At 39.0% G+C, this 14,129-nt stretch overlaps 1 non-coding gene across 1 annotated transcript; it reads left to right on the top strand.

The window, feature by feature from the left end:
- Positions 1 to 13,644: 13,644 nt before the first annotated feature.
- TRNAM-CAU (transfer RNA methionine (anticodon CAU)) lies at positions 13,645 to 13,729 on the top strand. Its single transcript is given in 2 exon segments — positions 13,645 to 13,682; positions 13,694 to 13,729. It is a non-coding gene; the product is annotated as a tRNA-Met (tRNA).
- The last annotated feature ends 400 nt before the right edge of the window (positions 13,730 to 14,129 follow it).

The raw sequence follows: 14,129 nt of genomic DNA, 5'->3' as shown, positions 1-14,129 counted from the left end.
TTATAGTTGTTTCGCATATAGGGGAGACTTATCCCAAGGACGAGCGCAGTCAAGGGCGACTCTGGGGATACGACCCTTTGACATACTAGTGAGTGGGCTTTTGGTTTTCAGTATATATTAATATACTTGATATTTTCCCAGAAAATGCATTTAAATGAATTATGCTTTGAAAATGCCATGCCTATTGATTTATGCTTAAACCATGAGTTAGAATTTTATGCATAAATGTGATTTGGTGCGGTGGGCACTCAGGTAAGTTCCAGGTGAGTTTATGAATTGTGAATGTGTATTGAATGGTTGTGATTAATTGAGAAATATTGAACTCATAAACCTGCACCCGATGTTAGTGATTAGCCAGAGATATGGCATAGGCCTGTATATAATGTCACCTCCCACACCATATGCTCACATTGGATCCAATTTAGGTGCACAGTCATGTTGTACAGACCATCATAGGTGGTTCCGACTCGTAGGTGACTAACGATTTATCGCCCAGCTATCATGAGAGCATAGTATTAAGCATAATTATATTACACCCAGTCTTGTCGTACAGACCTTTTTAGTGGTTCCGACTTGTGTGCAGTGTAGTGTCGTATAGGTCATTTGTAGTGACTCTGGCTAGATTGACTAATGAGCTATGATTTCAGCCATACAGACTTCTGCAGGGGGTTCTGACTAATGTGCTATTTTCCATGAATTTATTTTCACCTGGGTTACTTATCCTATTTATATCTTGGCATGGCATACTTATGATTATGAATATGTGTAGCATGATTTGAATTGATATATATAAATATAGGTATATGTTATTATTCCATTTCTGGGAAAAAGTATACATGTTTTACAGCGAAGGGTTAGAGCATTTGAAAGTTAAATGTGTTTTCAAAACCTTTGTTTTTGCCCACTCACGTTTTCTGTTTTGCACCATTCCAGGTTTTAGGTAGACTTGTTGTTGGTGGCATTTGAGGATCTCGACGGTTCTGACAAAAATATATTATTAGTAGGACATCTTCTGGTACTGTATAACTAGTACTTGTCCTACTGGACTGCACCTAGACTTTCTATGCTCTGATTAGGAGTATTTACACGTGTATCTCATTCCTAGCACTTTCTGCTTATTAGTGCACATTAGTAGCTTTCGGTTTTTATTTATTCGTATATTTCTTATCCTTATCGCTTCCGCACTGTGCACATGGCTACGTCACTCTCACGTGATGGCCAGCATGCCTCGATCTCGGTCGGGATGTGTCACTTTTAATTTGCAACATTTTTAAAAATTTTGAAGTATTTTCTTTTTAGTTTTATTTTGTACCCATGTATTAATTTCTTTTAGGGCCTATATTTTTTAAAATTTCATTTGTACTCATAATTATAGCATGCACTGCTGCCTCTCATACACTCTCCAAAATGCCTATTATTACACCTGCGGCATAAAGGAGCACTTGAGCCACCTGAAACACCAAAGTCCCTCTGCCTCTGAAATCATGGGCCTCCAGCAAATCTACCACCTTTCCTTTGCACATTAGAGCTCAAACCTCCACTAGAAGAGCTTAAACCACCACTTCTCTTAAAATTCTCACCTCTGGTTCTCGTTCTTTTCTTCTTCATCTTCACTCTCACTGAGCATGTTCTCTGAGTCCCAAATCCGCAGTAAAACCTCATAAAACTCCTGGTAAGTGGCACAGGGAGTTGATGTCGTTATAGAACGCCATTTCTTTTTAGAACCCAACCTGAAACGACGGAGCATCTCGACCGGATTAGCAACAATCTCCGAATCGTATCGAGACAAATCAGTGAACCTCTTGTAATACTCATTCGCTGACATCTTTCCTTGTTTCAGATGCGTAAACTCTTGTTTCCTGCGATCAAGTACTCTGGGGGAATAAACCTTTTCCGAAACAACTGTTTAAACACTTCCCAATTGGCTACAACCTCTAGTGGCATCTGATAAGACTCCTATCTCCACCAGGATGTAGGCTCCGGACCCAAAAACCAGGTAGTCGTCTTGACCCACCTATTAGGAGGAAGATTCCCCTGACTCTGCATCACCAGGAAAGTCTTCTCGACATGATTAAACCATTTCTCCGCTCCCTCATGGCCTTCATTTTCCATGAAATGATTCAGCTTCAGATTATACACAGTCTCATGAGGTGTCATTTGAGGAGGACGGAGCGAAGACTGAATGGGATTAGCTATAGCTTCCTCTAACTAAGCAATATTTGGGAAACTAGGCTCAGCTAAGTGACGTGGCTCTCTACGAGGCGGCATAGTTCTGACAGAAGACATCATAATGATTAGATCATTCACAAGATATACAGGACGGCTAAAACTAGGCTCTGATAACAAACTGACATACCCCGACCGAGATCGAGGCATGCTGGCCATCACAAGGGTGACGTAGCCATGTGCACAGTGCGGAAACAAAAAAGATAAGACATATACGAATAAATAAAAATCGAAAGCTACTAATGTGCACTAATAAACAGGAAGTGCTAGGAGTGAGATACGAGTGTAAATACTCCTAATCAGAGCATAGAAAGTGTAGGTGCAGTCCAGTAGGACAAGTACTAGCTATACAGTACCAGAAGATATCCTATGAATATTTTATTCTATCAGAACCACCAAGATCCTCAATGCCACCAACCGCAAGTCTACCTAAAACCTGGAGGGGCGCAAAACAGAAAACGTGAATGGGCAAAAACAAAGCTTTTCAAAAGCATTTCATTTATCAAACACTCTAACCCCTCGCCGTAAAACATGTATAAATGTTCCCAGAAATAGAATATAAATATATACATATATACATATATACATATAAATATATAAATATATACATATATACATACATATCTACATATATACATACATACATACATATATATATATATATATATATATATATATATATATATATATATATAAATCATGCTTCACATATTCATAATCATAAGTATGCCATGCCAAATATAAAACAGAATAGGTAACTCAAGTAAAAATAGATTCATGGAAAATAATATATATTAGCCGGAGCCCCTGTAGAAGTTTGCACGGCTGAATACACAGCTCATTAGTCAATCTAGCCGGAGTCACTGCAAATGACCTATACGACACTATACTGCACATGAGTCGGAACCACTGTAATGGTCTGTATGACAGGACTGGGTGTAATATAGTTATGCTCAGTGCTACACTCTCATGATAGCTATGCGATAAATCGCTAGTCACCTACGAGTAGGAACCACCTATAAGGGTCTGTACGACAAGGCTGTGCTCCTAATTTGGATCCAATGTGAGCATATGGTGCAAGATGTGACATTATAAATAGGCATGTGCCATATCTCTAGCTAAATCACTAACACCGGGGTGCAGGTTTATGAGCTCAATATTTCTCAATTAATCACAACTGTTATTCACATTTACAATTCATAAACTCACCTGGGCTTACCTGAGCGTCCACAGCACCACAATTATATATTATGCATCATATACTAATTCATATACTGAACATAAATTTATATGCATGGCATTTCAAGGCATACTTTCATTTAAATGCATTTTCTGGGAAAATATCAATGGTATGTCGAAGGGTTGTAGCCCCTGAGTCGCCCTTGACTGCGCTCGTCCTCGGGATAAGTCTCCCCTATATGCGAAACAACTATAAAAATGTTAATTTAAAGCACATAACCAACATTAGCTAATAACTTCTCATACATTGCTCAATTGAGGTATATGAATATACCATCGTGACCTACACAACCCCACGAACATCCCTATATTTTAAAAATAATTTTTGGAGCCTTCACGCGCCGGCAAAGGCACGGACCTATGCGCAGCCACGTGTAGGGACCCTAACGGAATCCCTTAACCTTGTTAAGAATATTTTGTGGAATATTTCGTTAAATAGTAACGGAATCCGTTAAACTAACCAACGCTGTTAGGAATATTCCGTCAAAGTTGACAGAATATTCTATCATCCCCTACCTTCGAACTCCGGCGACCGTGGCCATCACCAGAAACTGGGAAAATCTTAAAATCCTTATATCTCTGCCGTTTCTTATCCAAAACTCATGAAATTGGTCTCAATTTGAAGCTTATAACTAGAAGAACACATCCTTACCAATTTCAAGGCTTGAAATCCACGAAAACTCGCTGAAGAGAGCTCAATAATTCCGGCCAAATTTCAAACTCTCCAAATTCGACTTCCCGACGTCCAATTTTCTTGGTTTTTCTTCTCCGAGCTTCGTACGAATGTCCTAAAGCGTCCTATGAGCTTAAAATCCCTTGAAACTGTTGGAAATGTGCCCTAAAGCCAATCATGTGATGGTACTTTATGGACATTTCACATGTTAAACTAATCTAGTTTTACATATAAAGGGCATACATTATTGTTTGAGCCGTCTCATATAAATGTTATATGCTTAAACGATAAAGTCCAAGGAATATGTGATTGGGAGAATGTAATCTAATGAAGTTAGATTCATGAGACCATTCTTTCGTAGACACATCCTAAATGTTCCTGATCATAGGATTGTCAATTGGGCATTGACAGTCCGTAAAGATCGGTACGTACTATGTCTTCTCTCAGGGAGAGTGATTAGTCTCAAGTCATTGGTGTGTGTGACATCAAGACAAGTACGTAGGTGCTCAATAGAGAATGAGTACACTGAACGTGATCAACGAAGAGTTCTCATATACCATGTCACATAAGAACTCATGGTTGGGATAATGCAAAGTAGTCCTTTGACCTGAGGCATCACAGTTGTCTTGTGGTTAAGTCCTTGATCTTTGATTATGTCAAAGTCACCCCCTCGGGGTGTCCACGGCATCGTTGGGGTTAAGCCACTTAGCTATGGAGACAAGTGAATGCGCAACAAGGGATCTCTAACCTTCAAACAGTTGAGGGAGAATACTCTATGATATGATTTGGAATCTCTGGCCAGAGTATGAATGAGATTAGGGAATGCGTTCCAAATCACATTCAAGGAAATCATATAAGCAAACGATTTACATTGGATAGTAGACATGAGTAAATAAACTATCATACCAAACAATGTGGTCAAGAGTATTAGATTAGAGAAAGACCGTATTGCATTTGTAATCCCGAACTGAATAGGTTCTCTATCCTCTTCTTATTAGCTTGGGTAACCATGATATGCTGCTAGGTTTCACTCATGGTTTGTGGAAGCCCTAAACGTGTGTAATCACTAAAGGGAGAATTGAAAATAGTTTCAATTCACAATCGATGTAAAATGGTTTTAATCGCCCACTACCTCGCTAAAAGGAACCTAATGGATCGCACACCATAAAAGGTAGAGATTGAAGATTAAACGGAAATGAGTAAGAATGATTAAATGGTTTAATCATTTATTTATGGCAAGGATTAATTAATATGTTAATTAATCAAACGAATAAGTTCGTTAAATGACTTCGGGATAGTTTTGGACCTTAAGGCCCAATGGGCTTCGAACGTCAAGCCCATTAACTTAAGTTGTATGACAATTTAATGAATAAAGATTCATTAAGGCCCAAAAGCCCAAATCTCTCTATATGGCCGGCCATGAAGATGAATTAGGGTTTTTTGGTTGTTTAGGTCACTTAAAGAAGTGACTATATAAATGACTTTATAGCCAAATATTCATTAAGTGAAAAAGGGTTTATTTTGGGGGAAAATTGGTGAGAATTGTCTCTCCATTTTCTCTCTAAAGAGGCCAACACCTTGGAGGGTACATCTAGCAATCCTACTACTCCAAGGTCACTCATTTCTTCTACAATCAAACCTTGGTGAAGAGACTTAGAGGTTCCCTATTTTGGGAACTTGGAGAAACCTATTTTTCCATCCAAATCCATGGATCTAAGAAGCAAGGAATGAAGGCCCTATCTCTTTGGGTGATTAGCCTTTGCTTATGCAAAGAGGAATCTACAAAGGTAATAATTTCAACTCACTTTGTTTTGAGTTGATTATTGGTTCACCAATCTACTAGGCTTTGAATTTCATGGTAATGTTTTGTTTTTGAGTGCATGCAAGCATGATTCCGCCTTTAATTGTTAATTGCATGCTATATGATGTTGCTCAAATGAACATGTTTTTCAAAATAATTCCTTCAGAAACATCCATAATTACGACCACATGAACAATACTTAAATCGGGGGTGATGGTTTCTCGGGTTTTTGAGGGTTTCATGATTTAAAAATGGCATATATGAACTCAAGGATTTGCAAGGAGTTCGAATCTTACCTTCTTGACGTTGATCCATGCGTGAAATGTGAGTTTGGCATTCGTCCGTACAAAGTTGATGGAAACAGAAGAAAATCGCGAGGGAAGAGAGAAAGAGTGCACGAGAATGAGAGAGAGAGGGAGTTGGAGTGTGTGTGTGGTCTAAAATTGTCCACTCCAACCAACCACAATAACAAAACAACTTAATTCCAATTAGTTCCACATAATTAGGAAAATAACTTGGACCTAAACCTAAGTCACGTACGCACACTACTACCCACGTTTAAGGGTAAAACCGTCCCTTCACACCATCGATAAAATTATCCCAGGACGGGCTGTGACAATGTACCCATCTTATAAAATTTCATCCTCAAAATTTATACAATCATACAATCCACTAATAATCATAAATTAGGCGTGGATACATCTCTCTCATTCGGTCCTCTGTTTCCCAAGTAGCTTCTTCCACTGAATGATTTCTCCACAAAATCTTCACCAAACGCACAATTTTATTTCTCAGAACCTTGTCTTTCCAATCCAAGATAGTCACTGGTTCCTCATCATAAGTCAAATCTAGATTAATTTCTAGAGGTTGAGGAGGAATCACTTATGAAGGATCTGCAACATAATGACGAAGCATCGAAACATGAAACACATCATGAACTTTGGACAACTCTGGAGGCAACTCAAGCCTGTAAGCAACCTCACTGACTCGCTTGGTGATCATATATGGTCCAATGTACCTAGGACTCAGCTTGCCTTTCTTTCCAAACCGCACAACACCTTTCCATGGTGATAGCTTCAGAAATACCCAATCACCTACACTATAGCTCCGGTCAGTGGCATGCTTGTCTGCTAAGCTCTTTTGTCGATCCTAGGCCGCTTTCAGGTTAGACTTAATTACCTGAATATTCTGGGTAGTTTCATCCACAATCTCTGGGCCCACTAAAACTCTTTCACCCATTTCTGACCAACATAATGGCATTCGACAAGACTTACCATAGAGTGCCTTAAAAGATGCCATACCAATACTCGAATGGTAACTGTTGTTGTAGGCAAACTTCATCAAATCCAAATAATCATGCCAACCATCGCCAAACTGTAGTACTGAAGATCTTAACATATTCTCTAACGTTTGAATGGTTCTCTCAGATTGCCCATCAGTCTGAGGATGATATGTTGTACTATAAAGTAATCTCATACCAAGAGCTTCCTGGAATGCTACCAAGAACTTAGAAGTAAATCTAGGATGCCGATCCGAGATAATATCAACTGGAACACCATGTTACTTCACAATCTTCGATATGATTAACTTAGCTAATTGACTTAATGAATATTTTCCCTTATTGGAATAAAGTGTGCTGACTTAGTAAGCTGATCAACTATCACCCAAATACCATCATAACCATTATGTGTACGAGGAAGCTTGTATACAAAATCCATGGTAATATTTTCCCATTTCCACTATGGAACGGGAAGTGGCTGCATCAACTCAAACGGTTTCTTCCTTTCAGCTTTAACTTGTTGGCAAATGGCACACCTACTCACACATTCGGCAATTTCCCTTTTCATACCCGGCCAATAATAAAATGGTCGAATGGTATGATACATCTTGGTACCTCCTAGATGCATTACATATGCCGAAATATGTGCTTCATCAAGGATTTCTTTCTTTAACTCTACATTATTCAGCACATACATTTTGCTCTCTTACATAAGCATGCCATCAGTTTCTCGAATTTTGAAATCTTTCTTCTTCCCCTGATTCCTTGCTTGAATTATTTCCTGGGTCTCTTCATAATTCATCTGGGCCTCGAGCACATGATCAATTAGGATTGGCCTAACTTGAAAATTAGCAAGTAAGGCTTCCTCTCGATCTTCCACTCCTAACTCCACTCCAGTGGACCTCAAATCAGCAAGAAGAGGAACATGACAATCATAAATGGCATTAAGTCTAGCTGGAGTCTTCCTACTAAATGCATCTACCATTGCATTTGCACGACCAGGGTGATACTCAATCGTGCAATCATAATCACTAAGCAACTCAATCCATCTTCGTTGCCGAAGATTAAGATCTCTCTAAGTAAAAAGGTATTGAAGACTTTTATGATCCGTGAAGATCTTACATTTCTCACCATAAAGATAATGTCTCCAAATCTTCAAAGCAAAGATAATAGCCGCTAACTCCAAATCATGAATAGGGTAATTCTTCTCATGAGGTTTCAACTGTCTCGAAGCATAAGCAATCACCCTACCATGTTGCATCAATACATAACCCAAACCATTCAAAGAAGCATCACGGTAGACGTCGAAATTACCACTATCATCTGGGAGTGCTAAAACAGGTGCATGAGTAAGATAATACTTCAACTTCCGAAAACTTTGCTCACAATTATCATCCCACTCAAACTTAACTTCTTTTTTGGTCAACCTCGTCAATGGTAAAGCAATCATTGAAAAATCCTTAACAAACCATTTATAATAGCCTGCAAGGCCAAGAAAACTCCGTACCTCAGTGACGGTTCGAGGTTGTTCCCAATTCTCCACAGCTACCACTTTTTGAGAATCCACTTGAATACCTTGAGCTGATATAACATGTCCCAAAAACGCCACTTGATCTAACCAGAATTGGCATTTGCTAAACTTAGCATATAACTGGTGTTCCCTCAAACTTTTCAACTCCAATTTAAGATGTCTAGCATGCTCTGCTCTAGACTTAGAGTATACTAGAATATCATCAATGAAGACAATGATGAACCTGTCCAAATATGGCTGGAATACTCGATTCATTAAATCCATGAAAGCTGCTGGTGCATTAATTAACCCAAATGGCATCACAAGAAACTCATAATGACCATATCGAGTCATGAATGTTGTCTTAGGGACATCTTCACTTCTAATCTTCAACTGGTAATAACCAGACCTCAAGTCAATTTTAGAAAACACACAGGCACCTCGGAGTTGATCAAACAAATCATCTATACGAGGTAACGGATAACGGTTCTTAATTGTTACCCGATTCAATTGCCTGTAATCAATGCACAGCCTCAAGGTTCCATCTTTCTTCCTCACAAATAAGACTGGAGCTCCCCAAGGTGAAGTACTAGGTTGAATAAAACCTTTATCCACTAATTCTTGCAACTGAACTTTCAATTCCCTTAATTCAGCAGGAGTCATTCTATAAGGAGTCAAAGATATAGGATTCATACCTAGAAGCAGATCAATAATGAACTCCACATCTCTATCTGGCGTAATCCAGACAAATCATCAGGGTATACATCTGGAATTTTCCTGACCACACGTACATCCTCCACACTACTAGGAGTATTATCATTTAATACCATATGAGCCAAATATCCCTGACAACCTTTCAACAACAATCTTTTGGCTTTCATGGCAGAAATAACACCATGCCTCACTCCGCTAGGCTCTCCAACAAATGTAACTTCAAGTAATCCAGGATGATGAAAGGTGACTGCCTTCCCATAGCAATCTATCTTGGCATGATTATAATGTAACCAATCAGTGCCCAAAATCACATCAAAATTAACAATGTCTAACGGAATAAGGTTAGCTAGCATAACCACATCATCCACCATCACTGGACATCCTGGATATACCCGATCAACATAACATCTCTCCCCTTTAGGCATAGAAAACTCTAAATCATATCCTAGAGGTGTAGGATGGGGTTGTGTCACTTGAGCAAATGTATGAGAAACAACAGAATGCGTAGCACCACAATCAATCAATACTCTAGCAAAATGACCAAGAATATTTAACGTACCCATGATTAAATCAGGATTGTTCTGAGCATCTTAAAGTTTCATGTTATAGATACGTCCCTGATTCTGCTGTTGTCCACCATGACCTCTGCTAGCATGAATACCTCGTCCTTGTATTGGCTGACCAGACTGCCTCGAAGATCCTGCACTGTTAGCAGCAATCTCTACCTGTTGGGGCTGTCCCCCCTGGTACCACTGGGATCCACTCGCTGAATATGGCTGATATGGCATAGAACCTCCCTGATACTGAGGGTAACCGCCTTGATAATGAGGACCCTGTGAGTGTTGATATTGTCTTGTAGCATAAGGAGCGGCATCGTCCTGATAATGATAAGCACCACCACGACCAGTCTCAGCATAACCATTAGGTCCTAAAGCTTGTTGGGTCGGCGCAGGTGGTGGAAAGGAAGGTTGTTGGGGCCTCTGCTGATTCTGAGGGCAATGTACAACCTTATGCCCCATCTGTCCACAAGTATAGCATGCACTGCTGCCTCTCCTACACTATCCAAAATGCCTATTATTACACCTGCGGCATAAAGGAGCACTTGAACCACCTGAACCACCAAAGTCCCTCTGCCTCTAAAATCTCGGGCCTCCATCAAATCTACCACATCTCCTCTGCACATTAGAGCTTAAACCTCCACTAGAAGAGCTGGAACTGACACCAGTTCTCTTAAAATTCTAGGTCTTACGAGGTCCCTGAGATGATTGACCTTTGCCTCTATCATCTCGCCTCTGGTTCCCGTTCTTTTCTTCTTCATTTTCACTCTCATTGGGCATGTTCTCTGAGTCCTCAATCCGCAGTAAAACCTCATAAAACTCTTGGTAAGTGGCACAGGGAGTTGATGTCGCTATAGAACACCATTTCTTCTTAGTACCCAACTTGAAACGATGGAGCATCTTGACCAGATTAGCAGCAACCTTCAGATCATATCGAGACAAATCAGTGATCCTCTTGTAATACTCATTCACTAACATCTTTCCTTGTTTCAAATGCGTAATCTTGCGATCCATGTACTCAGGAGGAATAAACCTTTTTTGAAATAGCTGTTTAAACACTTCCCAATTGGCTACAACCTTTGGTGGCATCTAATAAGACTCCTGTCTCCACTAGGATGCAGGCTCCAGACCCAAAAACCAGGTAGTCGTCTTGACCCACCTATCAGGAGGAAGATTCCCCTGACTCTGCATCACCAGCAAAAGTCTTCTCGACATAATTAAGCCATTTCTTCGCTCTCTTATGTCATTCATTTCCCATGAAATGATTCAGCTTCAGATTATACACAGTCTCAAGAGGTGTTCTTTGAGAAGGATGAAGCAAAGACTGAATGGCATTAGCTATAGCTTCCCTTAATTGAGCAATATCAGGGAAACTAGGCTCAACTGAGTGACGTGGCTCTCTACGAGGCGGCATAGTTCTAACAGAAGACATCATAATGATTAGATCATTCAAAAGATATACAGGACTGTGAAACCTAGGCATATGGTGCAGGATGTGACATTATAAACAAGCATGTGCCATATCTCTGGCTAAATCACTAACACCGCAGTGCAGGTTTATGAGCTCAATGTTTCTCAGTTAATCACAACCGTTATTCACATTTACAATTCATAAACTCACCTAGGCTTACCTGAGCGTCCACATCACCACAATTATATATTATGCATCATATACTAATTCATATACTGAACATAAATTTATGTGCATGGCATTTCAAGGCATACTTTCATTTAAATGCATTTTCTGGGAAAATATCAAGTATATAAGTATCTACTGATAACCAAAAGCCCACTCACTGGTATGTCGAAGGGTTCTAGCCCTCGAGTCGCCCTTGACTGATCTCGTCCTCGGGATAAGTCTCCCTATATGCAGAACAACTATAAAAACGTTAATTTAAAGCACATAACCAACACTAGCTAATAACTTCTCATACATTACTCAATTGAGGTATATGAATATACCATCGTGACCTACATAACCCCACGAACATCCCCATATTTTAAAAATAATTTTTGGAGCCTTCATGCGTTGGCAAGGGCACGGCCCTAGGTGTTGCCACGTGCAGGGACCTTAACGGAATCCTTTAACCCCGTTAGGAATATTCCGTGGAATATTTCATTAAATAGTAACGGGATCTGTTAAACTAACCAACGCCATTAGGAATATTCCGTCAAAGTTCACAGAATATTCCATCATCCCCTACCTTCGAACTCCGGCAACCGTCGCCGTCGTCGGAAACTGGGAAAATCTTAGAATCCTTATATCTCCTTCGTTTCTTAACCAAAACTCATGAAATTGGTCTCAATTTAAAGCTTATAACTAGAAGAACACATCCTTACCAATTTCAAGGCTTGAAATCCACGAAAACTCGCCGGAGAGAGCTCGATAATTCCGGCCAAATTTCAAACTCTCCAAACTACACTTCCCGACGTCCAATTTGCTTGGTTTTTCTTCTCCGAGCTTCGTACGAACGTCCTAAAGCTTCCTATGAGCTTAAAATCCCCTGAAACATCCATAATTACGACCACATGAACAGTACTCAAATCAAGGGTGATGGTTTCTCAGGTTTTTTATGGTTTCACGATTTAAAAATGGCATATATGAACTCAAGGACTTGCAAGGAGTTTGAATCTTACCTTCATGACGTCGATTCATGCGTGAAATGTGAGTTTGGCGTTCGTCCGTACAAAGTTGTAGGAAACGGAAGAAAATTGTGAGGGAGGAGAGAGAGAGGGAGTTGGAGTGTGTGTGGTCCAAAATTGTCCACTCCAACCAACCAAAACAACAAAAGAACTTAATTCCAATTAGTTCCACATACTTAGGAAAATAACTTGGACCTAAACCTAAGTCACGTATGCACACTACTACCCACGTTTAAGGGTAAAACCATCCTTCACACCATCGATAAAACTATCCTAGGACGGGCTGTGACATTTTATCCATTTATTCAATCAAAATGTTTGAATTCTTTTATTGTAACAGTTTCTAATAGTATTATAATGAGGGATTTTAAATTTATAGGATTATAAATCTCATAAAATATCAAATAATTAATGTCAAAACTATAAAAATATAAATATTAATAGTATTATAATGAGGTGAACAAAGTCAAGGAACCTTGATCAAACTTTAAATACCATTAAGGTTTTAATCAAAGAATATTAAGGATTAGAGACGGCATCCAAAATATTCGTTATTTATTAGTTGTTTGGCAACGCGGCTCTAGTTGGACAACAACGTCAACATAAATGTGAAATTTATTGTTACCACGTCATCACTTAACTGCTAATTTAACAGATTTTCTAATGGTTGTATGAAATTGAAATGAAATAATAACAAGTGTATGAGATTGAATTTTTTAAAGATGATTTATGAGATTGAAATTATACTCAAACGTGAAGGATAAATTTTATTTTTTCGCTCCCAAAAAAAATGTTTACACGAGACTTTGTAATTCAGTTAGTTTAGCACATTCAATAAAACTCAATTTCTCACACATATTAAGTAATCAGATTACTAGAACGGGTCGGCTGTAGTGGTAAAAAATGAAGAATGAATCAAAATACTTCTGCGATTGAATCAAAAGAAGAATAAATAAATCTCCGTAACCAATATAAGCATTAGAAACGCTTCAGGAAACATTCGGGGTGGTGGCGCAGTTGGCTAGCGCGTAGGTCTCATAGCTTCTGAGTCATCCTGAGGTCGAGAGTTCGAGCCTCTCTCACCCCATTTTTCTTCTTTCCTCAAACTAATTACATGACTACTTGTAATAGCCAGAACCGATTACCTGTTTTTGCTGGTGTTAAACAAAGTTTCTCAGTCCCTAAACTTCTAATTAAGAAAATAAATTTACAATTCTAAACTCTACTACGAAAAAATTTTCAATGTAACACTTGTAATTAATGTGATATATTAACTTTATCATCCAATTTTCCCCTACTAAAAGCACAACCAAATTAATCAAAATTAGAAGCAAGAGGGCATTCAAATGAAGCCTAGGACCTCACAAGTGTTTATATTTCATGTGGTTAATTAAAAAAAAATATAAATGTCGCTTAGTACTATGGTCTAGTAGTATTATTCTTCACATGTAGTAAGTGAGAGGTCTTAGGTTCGATTCTCGCCAATG

The sequence above is a fragment of the Malus sylvestris genome, chromosome 16, assembly GCF_916048215.2.
Source record: "Malus sylvestris chromosome 16, drMalSylv7.2, whole genome shotgun sequence".
Taxonomy (NCBI): domain Eukaryota; kingdom Viridiplantae; phylum Streptophyta; class Magnoliopsida; order Rosales; family Rosaceae; genus Malus; species Malus sylvestris.
The sequence above is the reverse complement of the archived record's forward strand: the minus strand, read 5'-3'. Positions and strand labels throughout refer to the sequence as shown.